Source organism: Tachypleus tridentatus, chromosome 2 (genome assembly GCF_004210375.1).
Source record: "Tachypleus tridentatus isolate NWPU-2018 chromosome 2, ASM421037v1, whole genome shotgun sequence".
NCBI classification, from domain to species: Eukaryota; Metazoa; Arthropoda; class Merostomata; order Xiphosura; family Limulidae; genus Tachypleus; species Tachypleus tridentatus.
This window is the reverse complement of record NC_134826.1, coordinates 45904811-45919701: the sequence shown is the minus strand read 5'-3', so window position 1 is coordinate 45919701 and position 14891 is coordinate 45904811. Positions and strand designations below refer to the sequence as shown.

General features: G+C 37.3%; 1 long non-coding RNA gene across 1 annotated transcript; it reads left to right on the top strand.

Moving 5' to 3' along the window:
* Positions 1-1243: 1243 nt before the first annotated feature.
* LOC143242577 (uncharacterized) lies at positions 1244-6914 on the top strand. Its single transcript, XR_013022963.1, has 3 exons — positions 1244-1430; positions 2652-3091; positions 5343-6914. It is a non-coding gene; the product is annotated as an uncharacterized LOC143242577 (long non-coding RNA).
* The last annotated feature ends 7977 nt before the right edge of the window (positions 6915-14891 follow it).

Sequence of the window (14891 nt, the reverse complement as noted above, 5' to 3'; positions counted from 1 at the left end):
CCCTAATTTAGCAGTGTAAGGCTAGAGGGAAGGCAGCTAGTCATCACCACCCACAGTCAACTGTTTACCAACGAATAGTGAGATTGACCGTTACATTGTAACGTCCCCATGGCTGAAAGAGCGAGTATGTTCGGTGTGACTGGGATTCGAACCCGAAACCCTTAGACTGTGAGGCCTTAAACTAGTAAACATTCCTTTTTGTCAGTTGTGGTCATAATTATAGAATAAATGGATGTTAAACTTACAAACGGTAAAACAATTTTAACTTCGAGTTATATTTCTGCAGTTAAATTGGTTTGTTGTTAAATGTAAAGCTGCACAATGGGCTATCTGCATTGTGCTCACTGTATGAGGGATGAGGTGTACAGAATTTAGTATTGGTTAATGCCACTGGAATTCATCAATTGAAAAAGGCTTTTATTGCTTGAAAGCTATTGTTTAACGCAGGGGTCGCCAACCTACGACCCGCCAGCCGAAATCATCCAGCCCTCAGTCCCTAAACGATATATATCACATACGGCCGGCCCGCGGTAATCCTAAAAAAAAGAATTAATGTTTGTAAGTCTATATCAGGTCTGATTTCGAGCGACAAACAGTATCAAGTGTCACACTAATCGCTGCGTCCTTTACAACACGCTCGGCATGGCCCGGTAGTTAAGGCACTCGACTTGTATTCCGCGGGTTCGAATCCCCGTCACACGAATCATGCTCGCTCTTTTAGCCGTGGGGGCATTATAATGTGACGGTCAACCCAACTATTCGTTGGTAAAAGAGTAGCCCAAGAGTTGGCGGTGAGTGGTGATGACTAGCTGCCTTCCTTCTCAGATAGCCCTCGTGTAGCTTTGCGCGAAATAAAAAAGAAACAAACAAACCTTTACAACATGAATATCACTTAATAAAATAAACATTATTCATTGTGTTTTATTATTATTACATTCATTTATTAGCTATAGAGATGAATGTTGCCCTTCCATCCGTTCACAGACATGGCCTCTGACCCCTGTGCGGAACCCTGGTTTAATGTATGTATATGCATATATGTATATTTCCGTACAATGTGCTGATTTAATGTATATATATATATATCCATTGTCGTATAATGTGGTGATTTAATGTGTTATGTTTTATTTAATATAATCAACACAGTGTACTTTCAATGGAATGTGTTTATCAACGAAAAGTAATATCCAATTGGAATAGAACGTGTGGCTCACGAGATGGCAGAATAGGCTCACGAGGATGTGATCGAAAGTGAAGTACGTGTTTGTCCGTTTACCATGTCCAATATCGTACGAAGAAATGAAGGAGTATCGACTGCCCCAATTAGCCCCAAAATGGTCGTTGACCTAGTAACTAGAGGCTTTCAGAATCCAGAAAGAGATTTCGGATAAAAAGTCGAATTATTTTAACTTGCCAACGAGACTACATTGGTAAGACAAAAACTCGATAAGCTAGTAATTAGACATAAGTATCTCCTCTCACCACCATTACTTTTATGGAACTAAAAATGCGAATTGCGTCACTTCAGAAAAAAAAATAATATTAAGTTATATTTAAATAATAACAGTGCAGACGCGATTTCATAAAAATTGGTCTCAGTTTGACATTGAAAAAAATATCATTGAGCATAGTTATTTTATGAATTATATATATATTTTTCACTTTATTTCTTTACTTAAGAAGAAGCACAGGAAACGTTATATTATTGTGATGAAATGCGTCATCATGGCGTCGTTGGTATTGATGTTTCCAGGGCTTATTAGCTCTGGAACTGGAGGAGAAGAAAATATTGAGAAAGATATGCTTGCGAATTTTCGGGTACATAGTAAATAAGTAAAAACTAGTTTGCTAAATAAAATGCTCACGTGTTTTTCTTTTATTTACTTTGTTTATTGCAAGAATGTGTGTGTGTTTTCTTATAGCAAAGCCACATCGTGTTATCTGTTGAGTCTAACGAGAGGAATTGAACTCTTGATTTTAGCGTTGTAAATACGTAAACTTACTGCTGTACCAGCGAGAGATTCATTGCAAGAAATGTTTGGTTGTTTGTAGTTAAGCTACACAATGGGCTGTCTGTGCTCTGTCCGTGACGGGTATCAAAATCCGATTTCTAGCGTTGTATGTTCGCAGGCATACTGCTGTGCCACTGAAAGAGTTGATAAAACTAAAAACAGTCATTGTAAAATTTGAATGTAAAACAAATATATAGGTGGTTAGGGCGCTCGACTCGTAATTTGAGGGTTGCGTGTTCGAATCCCAGTCACACCAAACATGCTCGCCCTTTCAGCCGTGGGGGCGTTATAATGTGAGACGGTCAATCTTACTATTCGTTAGTAAAAATTAGTCTAAGAGTTGGCGGTGGGTGGTGATGACTAGCTGCTTTCCCTCTGGTCTTTGTTAAATTAGGAACGGCTAGTGCAGATAGCCTTCGTGTAGCTTTGCGTGAAATTCAAAAACAAACAAACAAAACATTTAACATATAAAGAATATAGTGATATTTCTGTAATTTTAAACATTAATAAATGAGAGTCAGGTTAAGTAATGACAAACGAAAATACTATAAAAAGTGTATACATGTAAAGTAGAGCAGAACTTGGGTTTCCTCTCTAACATACAATATCACAATGTTTTATTTCTTGACTTTCACATAGAGGGCAGCACAACTAGGAATACGCTGACCGGTTCATAGTGGGGAAGCCGGGCCTGCCATAAGCGTCGATAGACATGTGAGGTTCCTTAAACTGGATACAGTGTCATTGGTGACGAAACACTCTACCAAGATCTTCTGGAAAAGGACATTCAGTTTGAAACGTGTCCTCACAGTAGCTACCTTACGGGTGCTGTTCCATCTAATTGTGTTAAATACCCGATTGTTAGGTTAGGTTTGATATACCCAAAGTTAGATTCTAAATCTGCAAATCACTTTCGAAATTACAGCTCCTTAAATACAAATCACGTAGAAAGTTTTAATATGTTGACCTATATAACAATATTAGGAATGTGATTAATTGCGCTACTGTGCAAAAGTGTTAGGACAAAGTCAACTTTAGATTTCAGGCTACTTTCAAAGAACAATGGAAGATAATCACAGGTGAAACATCAAAATATTATTAATCTTCATATTTAGTACAATAGAAACTCAGTGGAAGTGCTTAAGTTCAGCAAACAGTTAATATTATGTTTGCCATCCTTTTGCTTTGTAACTGTAGACAGTCTTTAATGCATTGTTGCAACATAGTTATTCAAAGTGTCCTTTGAAATTTTACTTCATTTGTTTGTAATACACTCCTATAAAGTTTCTTTGGAAGTAGCTTTTGACTTGTTAAGTTTTTGAGCTATCGAATTTCAGATCTGCTAAATTGGGTTGAGGTCGGAGCTCTGTGGTGTGGAGGCCATTGTATCATTTAAATGACTCCAGCAGCTTCTTTCTTAACTAAGTAATTTCTGCATAGGTTGGGTGAGTGTTTGGGGTCATTAACTTCTTGGCAGTAGAATCCTTTGCCAATAATATGCATACTACTATTTATACAATGACGAATTAGTAGCTGATAGTACTTGTGATGGTCTATTATTTCATCTATCTTATATAAAACTGCTGTTGCCTCAGCAGAAAAACACGACCTCTCCTATACTTTATGGTAGGTGCTATACATTGAGATATCTTTCACCTTTCTTCCGCCAAATGTACAACTTAAAATTGGAACTAGATATTTCAAACTCGTCTGTCCCTAACACACTTTTCCAATAATCAACAGTCCAGTTTTTGTACTTTTTAGTAAATTTCAGTCTCTTGACAATATTTGGGGATGGATGTAAAGTTTTTTAAACTGATATACGACCAAATACTCCATTCTTGTTGAGTCCTCTAGATACTGTAGATTTGGACACCATTTTGTAATTTAGTACATGGTTGTTTATCTCGTGTCTGAGATCAGTGACGATCTTCCTACTGTTTCGAAGGCTGCGTAAACGAAGATACTTAACATCATTATCATTGAGTTTAGGTGTTCTGCTTCTTCCTTTCAAATTTATCTATCTCTGTTTCACGATTTAAGGTGTACTTGACAATACGACGTCTGTTCAAAAAATACGCGGACTGACGTCATAAAACAAAATGTACTTTATTTAGATGTTACAGGTCTGGGACCCCTTCAAAGTACTCTCCTCCCCAACGCACACACTTATCCCAACGGTGTTTCCACTTGTTGAAACAGTCCTGGTACGCTTCTTTTGTAATGTCCTCCAGCTCCTTCGTCGCATTTGCCTTAACCTCGGGAATCGTCTCAAATCTTCTTCCTTTCAAGGGTCTTTTGAGTTTGGGGAACAAGAAAAAATCGCAAGGAGCAAGGTCAGGTGAGTAGGGAGGGTGGGGAAGAACAGTGATCGAGTGTTTGGCCAAAAACTCACGAGTTCTGAGGACTGAATTTCGCAGCAACGCGGTGCATCTTCAATGTTTCGGTCAAAATCTCGTAACAAAATCCAAGTGATATCCCACACTCTTCAGCAAGCTCCCTGACAGTCAGACGTCGATTTGCCCGCACCAGGGTGTTGATTTTGTCGACGTGTGGGTCGTCAGTTGACGTGGAAGGACGTCCAGGACGCTCATCATCTTCAATGGACTGTCGACCATCCGTAAAACGTTCATGCCACTTAAAACAAGCCGTACGCTTCATAGCAACATCACCGTAAGCCGTGTTAAGCATAGCAAAAGTTTCAGTTGCAGATTTTCCAAGTGTAACACAAAATTTCACAACAAGTCGTTGCTCCTTCAGGTCATTCATTCTGAAATCCGCCAAACGAAAAAATCGCACTTCACTTAAAACCGCGTAGCTAATACACAAATAAAGATATCTGCAATCGGGAAATGGCGTCGTAATCAGCTGATCTGTGCAAACCTAGCGACACCAAGCGGATTCCCCTGGAACCAACTGGAGCCGCGCAATTCAAACAGTCCGCGTATTTTTTGAACAGCCCTCGTATTTGTGGTACATTTCAAGCCTGCAGCAATTTATTAAGCACTGTTTTATCAAGGTTTACTTGTAGAATGCTACTGTAACAGGCTACTTCATTGTAGAAACGATATAGCGTCGTTTGTAACGATAAGACACCAACTGATATTGAAACAATAAAATGAACATTCATTAAGAAATGTTTACACTAAGTTACTCCAGTTCTAACTAAAGATATATTTATTAACATCGAAGGCTTAAAAATGTTTCTAACGCTATCAACAATAACTATATAACATTAACGACTTAGTAGCAACTTCAAATTATATGGAGTTAGTGCAGTGTAGGTCTTGCACGTATATATAAACTGACGTTTTCTGTTTGTATATCTAGGGAACTTAGCTAAAAGAACTGGAAAATTTGAAATCGTCTGGAGCAGCCTCGAAGCTGGGACATTCCGATATCGGGGACAACCACTAAATTATGGTCAAGAGACATAAATTTTTGTATGGTGTTACAGCATAATCCATTTGAATTAATTGGTCCAGCAATTAGAGTGAGCTAGTCTCTTTTTAGTGATTGATGCTCAATAACCCAGAATTGAAGGTCAAATTATTAAAAGGTTACCCGTGAATACAATTTTTCAGCTGCGTAATCTCTCTTGTATGAAAACATTTCGACCAGATGTCATTTATTGTAACACACTTGATATTTTGTGGATACTTCCACATCTGTGAATACACTTCTTTAGACCTACATAACCGTCTGGCTAGAACTACTTTTCGTGAAAATTTTTTGTCTTCTCACTGTTATGCAGGTGTTTAATACAATATGAGTTGTTCTTGACTGGTGTGTTTAACGTTCGCCCTTCGTTAGCATTTGGCGCCAAATATAGCTTAGCTCATAAAAAACAAACAAACCTAGTGTTTATTTTAAAGTTGCAGTTTAGCTCGTGAGAAAGCTTAATAGAAATACTTGTTTAATACACTACACGAGATATCATGACAGTTATTTCATACCCTAAATTTTATCAGTATGTTCATTCAAGCAGAACCCTTGAATAGACATGCCCTCGGTACAAACAAGTATATGGGAATTCTGAAGAATGGTAAATATTCTTACCTTGGTTCATTCAGTTGTCAACAGGGACCACTGACGTATTACCGTAGTGTTGAAATTTATATTCTATAATGGTATGGAAGAAGTAACACCATAAAAGATAAGAATGACGAAATATTCTCTTGTATTAACACTTTTGTAAGGTACTGTAAATGTATTTTATATTACTTTTAGGTTAATAAATGTATTCGATTTTGCTTGTTACAAAAAATACAAATCTCATGCAACATTAGTTAAACTGCCAGTAAAGAGAACCAGAGTGGCTATTTTGATATGATGTTTCAAGACTTTTATCAATCACTAGAAGCAACAGTTCTATCATTCATATTGATTAATATAAATGCATAAAGCTTTTATGGAACTGTAGAGAGTTTGCTTGCGTGACTGACGTAACTGTTAAAAGAAAACTATTACTAATATTGGCTTAAAGAAGAAGACGTCACAAGTTCATTTCATTTTCATTTTTAAAAGTATTTGTTCTGAACTATACATTTTAAATGTTCTAGCCTAGTGGTTAAGTAATTTCTTTGCTTTAGATGTGACCAGTCAAACATTAACACATAAGATACACTTGAAAAGTTTTTCTAACCAAACAAATTCATTTCATCTATCGAGAACAGAACTATTGTGAGATTTCTATAGGGCTGAGTTTTTTACAATATACGTCTATGACTTCTTGGAGATAAATTCCAAAAATAATACGTTCAAAACAGGTCAAACATATGTAAAACAAATCACACTTTGTTTATCACAATTATGTCCAGAGCTTTAAATAATTCTTTTCTTTTCGTCAAAGTCGACACAAGTATGTTCAATTACTTTAGTACATCCTTTCACGAAACAAACTATTATCCTTTATCTCTGTTATTACAATACCAGCTGTGAAACTCACTTAAGAAATTGCCCTATGTGGCTAATCTCATACTCAGTCTAACTTCTTTTTCATGTTCACCAACTTTTTCTTTTAACTAAATTCTTGCAATAATTTGGTCGCCCGAATAAGACCTTGATCTTTCTAACAGCTATGGGACACTGTGATGTGACACTACACACTTAGAGCAACAATATAACCACCACCGACTAATGAATTACACAATTTATAATTTGTGCGCAGTTACGTAAACAAATCTGCGATGAATTACCGCTTTCAAAAATACTAAATTTATCAGAGCGGTCTTCCGGGTCCTATAGTTAATCATTAATGCCTGACATCACAGTTTGTATTATGTTAAATTTCTGCAAGAAACGACGAGAAACATCTAGATACACAGAACCTTCACTTTAAATAGACGACAGTTTTGAAGACCACGTTTAAATAAACAAAACATAAAGTCAATTGCATATGCGTCAGGTAAACGTGATACTATGTGGGGGCCAGGCTGTTATAGTTTTAATTTCGAGAAACATCCCTCTTATAAAAACAATGGAGAAATGTCTTAGTTGGAATAATATGCTGCCCTAAAGTAACATCAACTAACGCATTTTAATATGTTGTAATATTGCAACATCGCTATATCCAGTGCCTGCGACGTCTTTTGCCTAATACCAATCAAGCTCTCATGTCTATTAAAAGGGTCCCGGTATGGCCAGGTAGCTAGGTCACTCGACTCGTGATCTGAGGGTCGTAGGTTCAAATCTCTGTCACACCAAACATGTTCGCCCTTTCAGCCTTGGGGGCGTTATAATGTGACGGTCAATCCTACTATTTATTGGTAAAAAGTAGCCCCATATTTGGCGGTGGGTGGTGATGACTAGCTGCCTTTTCTGTCTTTCGCTACTGAATTAGGGAGGGCTAGCACAGATAACTCTAGTGTAGCTTTGTGCAAAATAAAAAAAAACATCTAGAAAACATCTATTCATCAAAAATGAAGATAGTGATGGAAGGTAGACATGGTCAAAATTTAACTTTAAATATTTTTGCATACGGGTACGGATCTCTACCAAATAAAGAATAATTTTGGAAATCAGAATATACAGCCTCTATGCAAAATTCAAACATGGAATAGAAGTAAATCTGGTTGTTTGAGAAAACAGATGGTTGCGCCATCTTTATTGGGATTGCACCGTTAAAGCAGCGATAACTTGAAAAAATTAGTCTGTCAAAATTCTTCATATTTTTATGCAATAAAATAAATTTTTCTGTTAGTTTTTAATTGTTTCTTATTACAAATTTGATATGATCTAGGCAATTCCATAAGCTTATTGAATAATCCACATAACGTTTTTTTTGCTACAAAAATGGCTGAGTACTGAATCTTTACTTTTGAAATAAGATGAGTAGGTTTGTAAAGCAGTTAATATAGTTTCTCTACTCGCCATAGACTAGCTGAGGACAATGCAAATTTTCCCATCAACACCGTTGTTCACAGGGTCAACAATGAATGACGAGATGGAACTGTTATGGGAAGAGGGTTAGATGATGTGCATTTCATCAGAGCAGTAAGTACTCATGAAATTAGAAAAAAAAATGTAAGAAATCCGCGTACAAGAGTCAATATTAATGTTTGTTTGCTTGTTTTAAAGCGTAAAACTACACCATGAGCTACCCGTGTTGTGCCCACGATAGGTATGGAACTCCAGTTTTTAACATAGAATGATCCAAAATGAATAAGTTTGTTTATTTGTTTTTAAGGATAAAGCTTCTCAATGGGCTACCAGTACTGTAGCTACCCACCACGAATATCGAAACCGAGTTTTTAGTATAGGGTAGCATAAAATTAATGAATGGGCTGTCTGTACTGTACAGTTAGGGTTGTAAACTATCAGGCTTACCGTTGAGTCACTGTGGACAAATTGATAGATGTATCATAAATGTTGTTTTTATACTTTTTGAGTGAAAAAAAAAATCAGTGGAGAAGCTACTTATCGTATCCTGACGGAACAACGGTAAGCCTTCAGACTTACAACGCTAAAATCCAGGATTCAATTTCCCGTCTTGGACACAGCAGTTAGCCCAAATGTAGCTTTGCTCTGAAACAGACGGACAAAGCATCAACAATCTCGACGAAATAAATATACTTGAACCGCCTTGTTCCATTTTTGCTTACATTTGTGTTTATAGTGTGTTATTTGGATATAAAATGTTGTCAGAACATGTGGAAATGTTTTCATACAAGTTCTAGAGTTTTATTACTTTTAGGTCACCTTGAACTTCAGATTGGAAAGAAAAGTTAAATTTATGTCACCGATTTAAGGACATGTATCATAATTTAAAAGTCCCTCGCTGAACAGCGGTAACTCTTCGGATTTACAATGCTAAACTCAGGGGATCGATTACCCTCGTTTGACACTGCAGATAGCTCAATGTGGCTTTGCTATAAGAAAAACACAAACACACATAATTTAAAAGTCTTCATTTTCGTATATTTGCCTAAACGTACTTTTAATATAAAACTACGTTAAAGAGGCATTGTGGGACCAAATGTTAAGGTGACATTAAATAATACCTTATAATATGAATGACAAGTACACGATTGAAAATGCAGAAGTGGGCAGAATGTAGGACGTTCTAATAGTAAAATTCGGAACCACGTGTTTTAAAACCACTCTCACTGAATGTATATATGTTTTGTCCGTCCTGTAGATGTAACGAACGGTAATATCTTCAATAAATATATATTTATAAAGGATATCCAATCTAATAACTTCAAATTAAAACTAACTAATTCTAATAAAAAAGGCCCGGCGTGGCCAGGTGGTTAGGAGAAGTTTAATTCGCACCTTGAGTTCACGAATTCGAATCTCCGCCCCACCAAACATGCTCACCCTTTCAGCCGTGGCGGCGTTACATTGTCTTGGGATGCCACGATTTGGCGGTAGATAGTGTTGACTAGCTGCATTCACTTTGGTCTATCTCTTCAAAATTAGGAACACCTAGTGCAAAATCTCTTAGACTGACACGCTGTATGTGTGAAAAAAGGTTTTGTTTGTTTGTTTTGAGCTTCGCGCAAAGCTACATGAGGGCTATCTGCGCTAGTCGTCCCTAATCTAGCAGTGTAAGACTAGAGAGAAGGCAGCTAGTCATCACCATCCACCTCTAACTCTTGGGCAACTCTTTTACTGTTGAAGAGTGGGATTGACCGTCGCATTTAACGTCCTCACGCCTGGAAGAGCGAGCATGTTTGGTGTGACGGGGATTTGAACCCACGACCCTCGAACGGAAAATGGTAAGACGAGATTCATTGTTTTAAGATGCTGAAAAAATTGAGAAAAACAACACAGTAATAAGTTGAAATTTTAGTATGACAATCTGGAGCTGTTGAATTAACTTTTTCTTAACACTTCTCTTTTGCAGACTCTGAATGCTCCTCGGTCTTGTTTCCTTCCATCGAACGAAAAGAAAGAATTAATGAATTATTTGAAGAAAACGTTCTATGCGTTAGAAAGTGAATCCTGGAAACATATTAAAACATGATTAGGTGGTGGAAGTGCTGAGAATGTTCGTGATTAACAGATTTTAAGAAAATATATTCTTCTCTTTAACGAATGGAATAGAGCGAGATCTCCCAGTACATTTATCTATAGTTTTATCTTCGTACAGCAGTTAGGGTAAAAAAATGGACCATAATAAAATCGAAGTTTAAAACGGTTAGGTTATCTGCTGTTTCTTAAACGTGTTGCCGAAAAATCACCTCTGTAAGAATTTAGAAAATAGACACTTGGAGACAAACTTGTTAATACGCATTCTGATTTAGATAAAAACGTGTAAAGCAATTAGGCCTGAAATAATTTAATTTGAGTTTAATGCTTATACTATATACTTATACAACACGAAAGCTAGTTTTCCCTAATGTAACAGTGATATGCTAGGGGGAAAACAGATGGTCAAAATCACCCACTGTAAACTCTTGAGCTACTCTTTTTGTCAACGAATAGATCGAACATAACAATGTCCTCTATTCTGAAAGAGGAAGCAGACTATGAGTCGAGCGTCCTAACCATTAACCTGCGCTAGACATACTTATTTATATACAGAAATTAGTTCTTCAAAGACAGTCCAAGTGGCGCTAATATCTAATATGATTGGAAATTAGGAATATAATCACTACACAGCCGAGAGATTTATATTATAATGCATAGTAGTGTTAAAACACTTAAGAAGTATACAAAAGTGCCCGTGGTACTCTTGGCATTGAATATTACTTTTGTTGTCGTCAACTTTAAGCATTATCCTAATTCATTCAGTAGAGTTCTCGTCGAAAAGGCTATTAAACTCTAACCTTTTGCCCGATTACTTATATATCCATTTAACTCATTCTTTAGGGTATTCTAAAATTCTCAAGTCCAGAGGGGTAGACACTTTTGAGTTTTTATCATAAAACGCGAAAGCAGAGACAGGTAAAAAATTTATGTTTTTATCCTAAAACGAGCAAGCACAGACGGTTGTTGTTATTGTTTTGAATTAAGCACAAAGCTACACAATGGGCTATCTGTGCTCTGCCCACCACAAGTATCGAAAACCGGTTTTTAGCAATATAAGTCCGCAAACATGCCGCTGAGCCACTGGGGGCAGCACAGACAGATAGAAGTTTTTGAATGTTTTAGCCTAAAATGTACAAGTATAGACGGACAGAAATTTTTGAGTTTTTTTAGCTCTATTGCAAATGATCACCTGAAAACTATTATGAATAAAAATATCTAATTTAAATTATGTAGATTTATTTGTAAAATATAAATAGATATTAAAAAAAATTAAATATATGCCTTGCTAAGAGCCCTGTCTCTATAATATCTTCTTGGAATACAGGTCTAATTCAATAAGGAAAACGTTTCTCAGTATTGTTGTTAACCCTAACGATTAAGAACTGAAAATAAATGACACGAAATATGGAGAAAAGAAAGTATTATTTATAGTAGCGTTTTCTGTTTGTTCTATCTCTCAGTTCTTTATAACTGTTGGTGTTTTTCCTTCTTTCCATGTGTGTGTATTTTTTGTAATGTAGATAAGATTTTATGAAAATTGCCGACCAGAATTGTTAGTTAGTCTTAGTAACCAAAGTTTATGTAGTAAGGTGCGATGTAAAAATTTTCAACCATATTATAAGCTAGCGGCCCGGCATGGCCAGGTGGTTAAGGCACTCGACTCGTAAACCGAGGGCGCGGATTCGAATCCCTGTCACACCAAATATGCTCGCCCCTTCAGCTGTGTGGACGTTATAATGTGACGGTCAATCCCACCATTCGTTGGTAAAAGAGTTGCCCCAACAGTTGGCGATGGTCGGTGATGACTAGTTGCCTTCCCTCTAGTCTTACACTGCTAAATTAGGGACGGCTAGCACAGACAGTTCTCGTGTAGCTTTGCGCGAAATTCAAACCAAACCAAAATATAAGCTAGATTATTTTTTAAACTCTGGAAATCGTTATATTAAATAAAATTATAAAATAGGTCTAGTAGTTTACGCAAGTAAATAATTCATATATTTAGAAACAGTTACAAACAAGTCAGTATTTTCAAATTAATCGCCTTCATACGTCAGGCGGTCAAGGCGGTAAATAAACCAAAACATGTATTTTCAACAAAAAAGGGCGTTCGATTAGTAACCTGCTGGACACAGGTTCAAATCCCGTTACTAAACATACCTTTACAGCTGTGGGAAACATTATAATGTGACGGATTCTTTGTATTTAAGCACAAAACTATACAGTAGGTTACCTGTGCTCTGTCCACCACCGGTATCGAAACTTGGTTTCCAGCGTTATAACTCCGCAAACGTGCTGCTTTGCCACTCCGGGGCTGATGCGAGGGTCAATTCAACGTTTCGTTGGTAAAGTGTAGGCCACATTTGGCGGTGGGTAGTGCTGAATAATCCTCCAGTTTGTCACTTCTAAATTAAGAAAGGGTAGCGCAAGTAGCCTTTGAGTATCTGTGGGTGAAATTAAATAAATAAGCCTTGCCTTGATGACCGACAGAAAATTTAAAATTATATTTGGTTTAAGTTAGAATATCAAAATACTGTTTTGAGAGAGGTGGCCAAGTAAATATTGAGTTAGTTGAAGTATTGTTTACCAAATATTTAGTATTCTGAAGTTAAGTGGAAACTTAGTATTAATCGAAGATCCTTAAATAAACCTGTACGGAAACACGTGAGAATCCTCAGTAGCTGCAGCATTTGAAGTTCTTTTAGACAGGTTACAGTAAATTAATTTATGATACTCTCTCCCCTCTTTTTATTAACGTGTATACGCGGTTCGATGTTATTACTTATCAGATAGGCCTAGCATGACAAGGTGGTTAAGCAGTTCAACTCGTCACCTCAGGCTCGCAGGTTTGAACCCCAGTCACACAAAACATGCCAGCCCTTTCAGTCATGGGGGCGTTATAAGTGACGATCAATCCCACTATTCGTTGGTAAAAGAGTAGCTCAAGAGTTGGCGGTGGGTGGTGATGACTTCTAGTCTTACACTACTAGCGCAGATATCCTTCGTGTAACTTTGCACAAAATTCAAAACAAACGATTAGATGTTGACAACGAAATGCAAACCCTCGATGTAGACTAGGCAGCTTCAACTGCTCTTTTTCGATAGTTTTAGAGGCCTGGCATGGCCTAGCGCGTTCAGGCGTGCGCTTCGTAATCTGAGGGTCGCGGGTTCGAATCCAGGTCGCACCAAACATGCTCGCCCTTTCAGCCGTGGGGGCGTTATAATGTGATGGCCAATCCCATTATTCGTTGGTAAAAGAGTAGCCCAAGAATTGGCGGTGGGTGGTGATGACTAACTGCCTTCCATCTAGACTTACACTGCTAAATTAGGGACGGCTAGCGCAGATAGCCCTCGAGTAGCTTTGTGCGAAATTCCAAAACAAACAAACAAATCGATAGTTTTACAAATCTGAACTATTTATTAAGCACATTCTGTCTTATCCCTCGAGGTTTGTTCCCCTATCGTAAGGTAAACGTGTCTAAATAATTGATCAGTGTGATATTAATTAAAGCTTATCTAGAACATGTGGTCTGGAGAAGAAAGACCGTTATGTTATCAAATTCGTTGACTTATGTTTGTTATACAAACACAAACAAGTATTAATGCAATGCTTTGCTCAGACACTAAAAAATATGCACTCTTGGAAGCAAGATATATCACAAGTTCCAAGTTTCGAATGGGGTTTCCTTTTTATTCTAAGAAATAATTATGTGACTCAAATGAGAGTGTTTCTAATGCTTTTCTCTCTAGATATGTGGTGGTCCGGCATGACTCACAATCTGTGGTTCGAATCCCCGTAATACCAAACACGCTCGCCCTTTCAGCTATAGAGCATTATAATGTCGCCGTCAATCTCACTCATTTTTTGGGAAGATAGTAGCCCAAGAGTTGACGGTGAGCGGTGATGACCAGCTGCCTTCATTCTAGTTTACACTGCTAAATTAGGGACGGATATTGAAGACAGTTCTCGTGTAGCTTTAGACGAAATTCAGAACAAACAAACAAAGTAGGCATGTGGAAGAGTTACATCAGTCTTCGTGTGTATAGAAAACAGACGCAAAGTAAAAGAAAAAATTCGTTTGTGGAAAAGCTACTAAAGCTATCTGTTGCTTTCCCTAATTTTGAACTACTGACCCTAGGAAAGACAGCCAGTCAGCAATGTCCTACCACTCTTAAAGATTCACTGTCACTCCTACAACGCACTCTCAGAGCTTAAAGAGAGGATAATATATTTTACAGTAACGCACAGATCTAAACTCCAAAGGGCCAATACGCACCCATAAATAAAAAAAGAACAGTTTCTGACATGTCGTTTAAAAGTTGGTGTAACAATTTTGCTATTTACCAACACGACGCAAGATTAGTTACTTCTCCAGTCTCATGACGCCACCTACACATTAACGT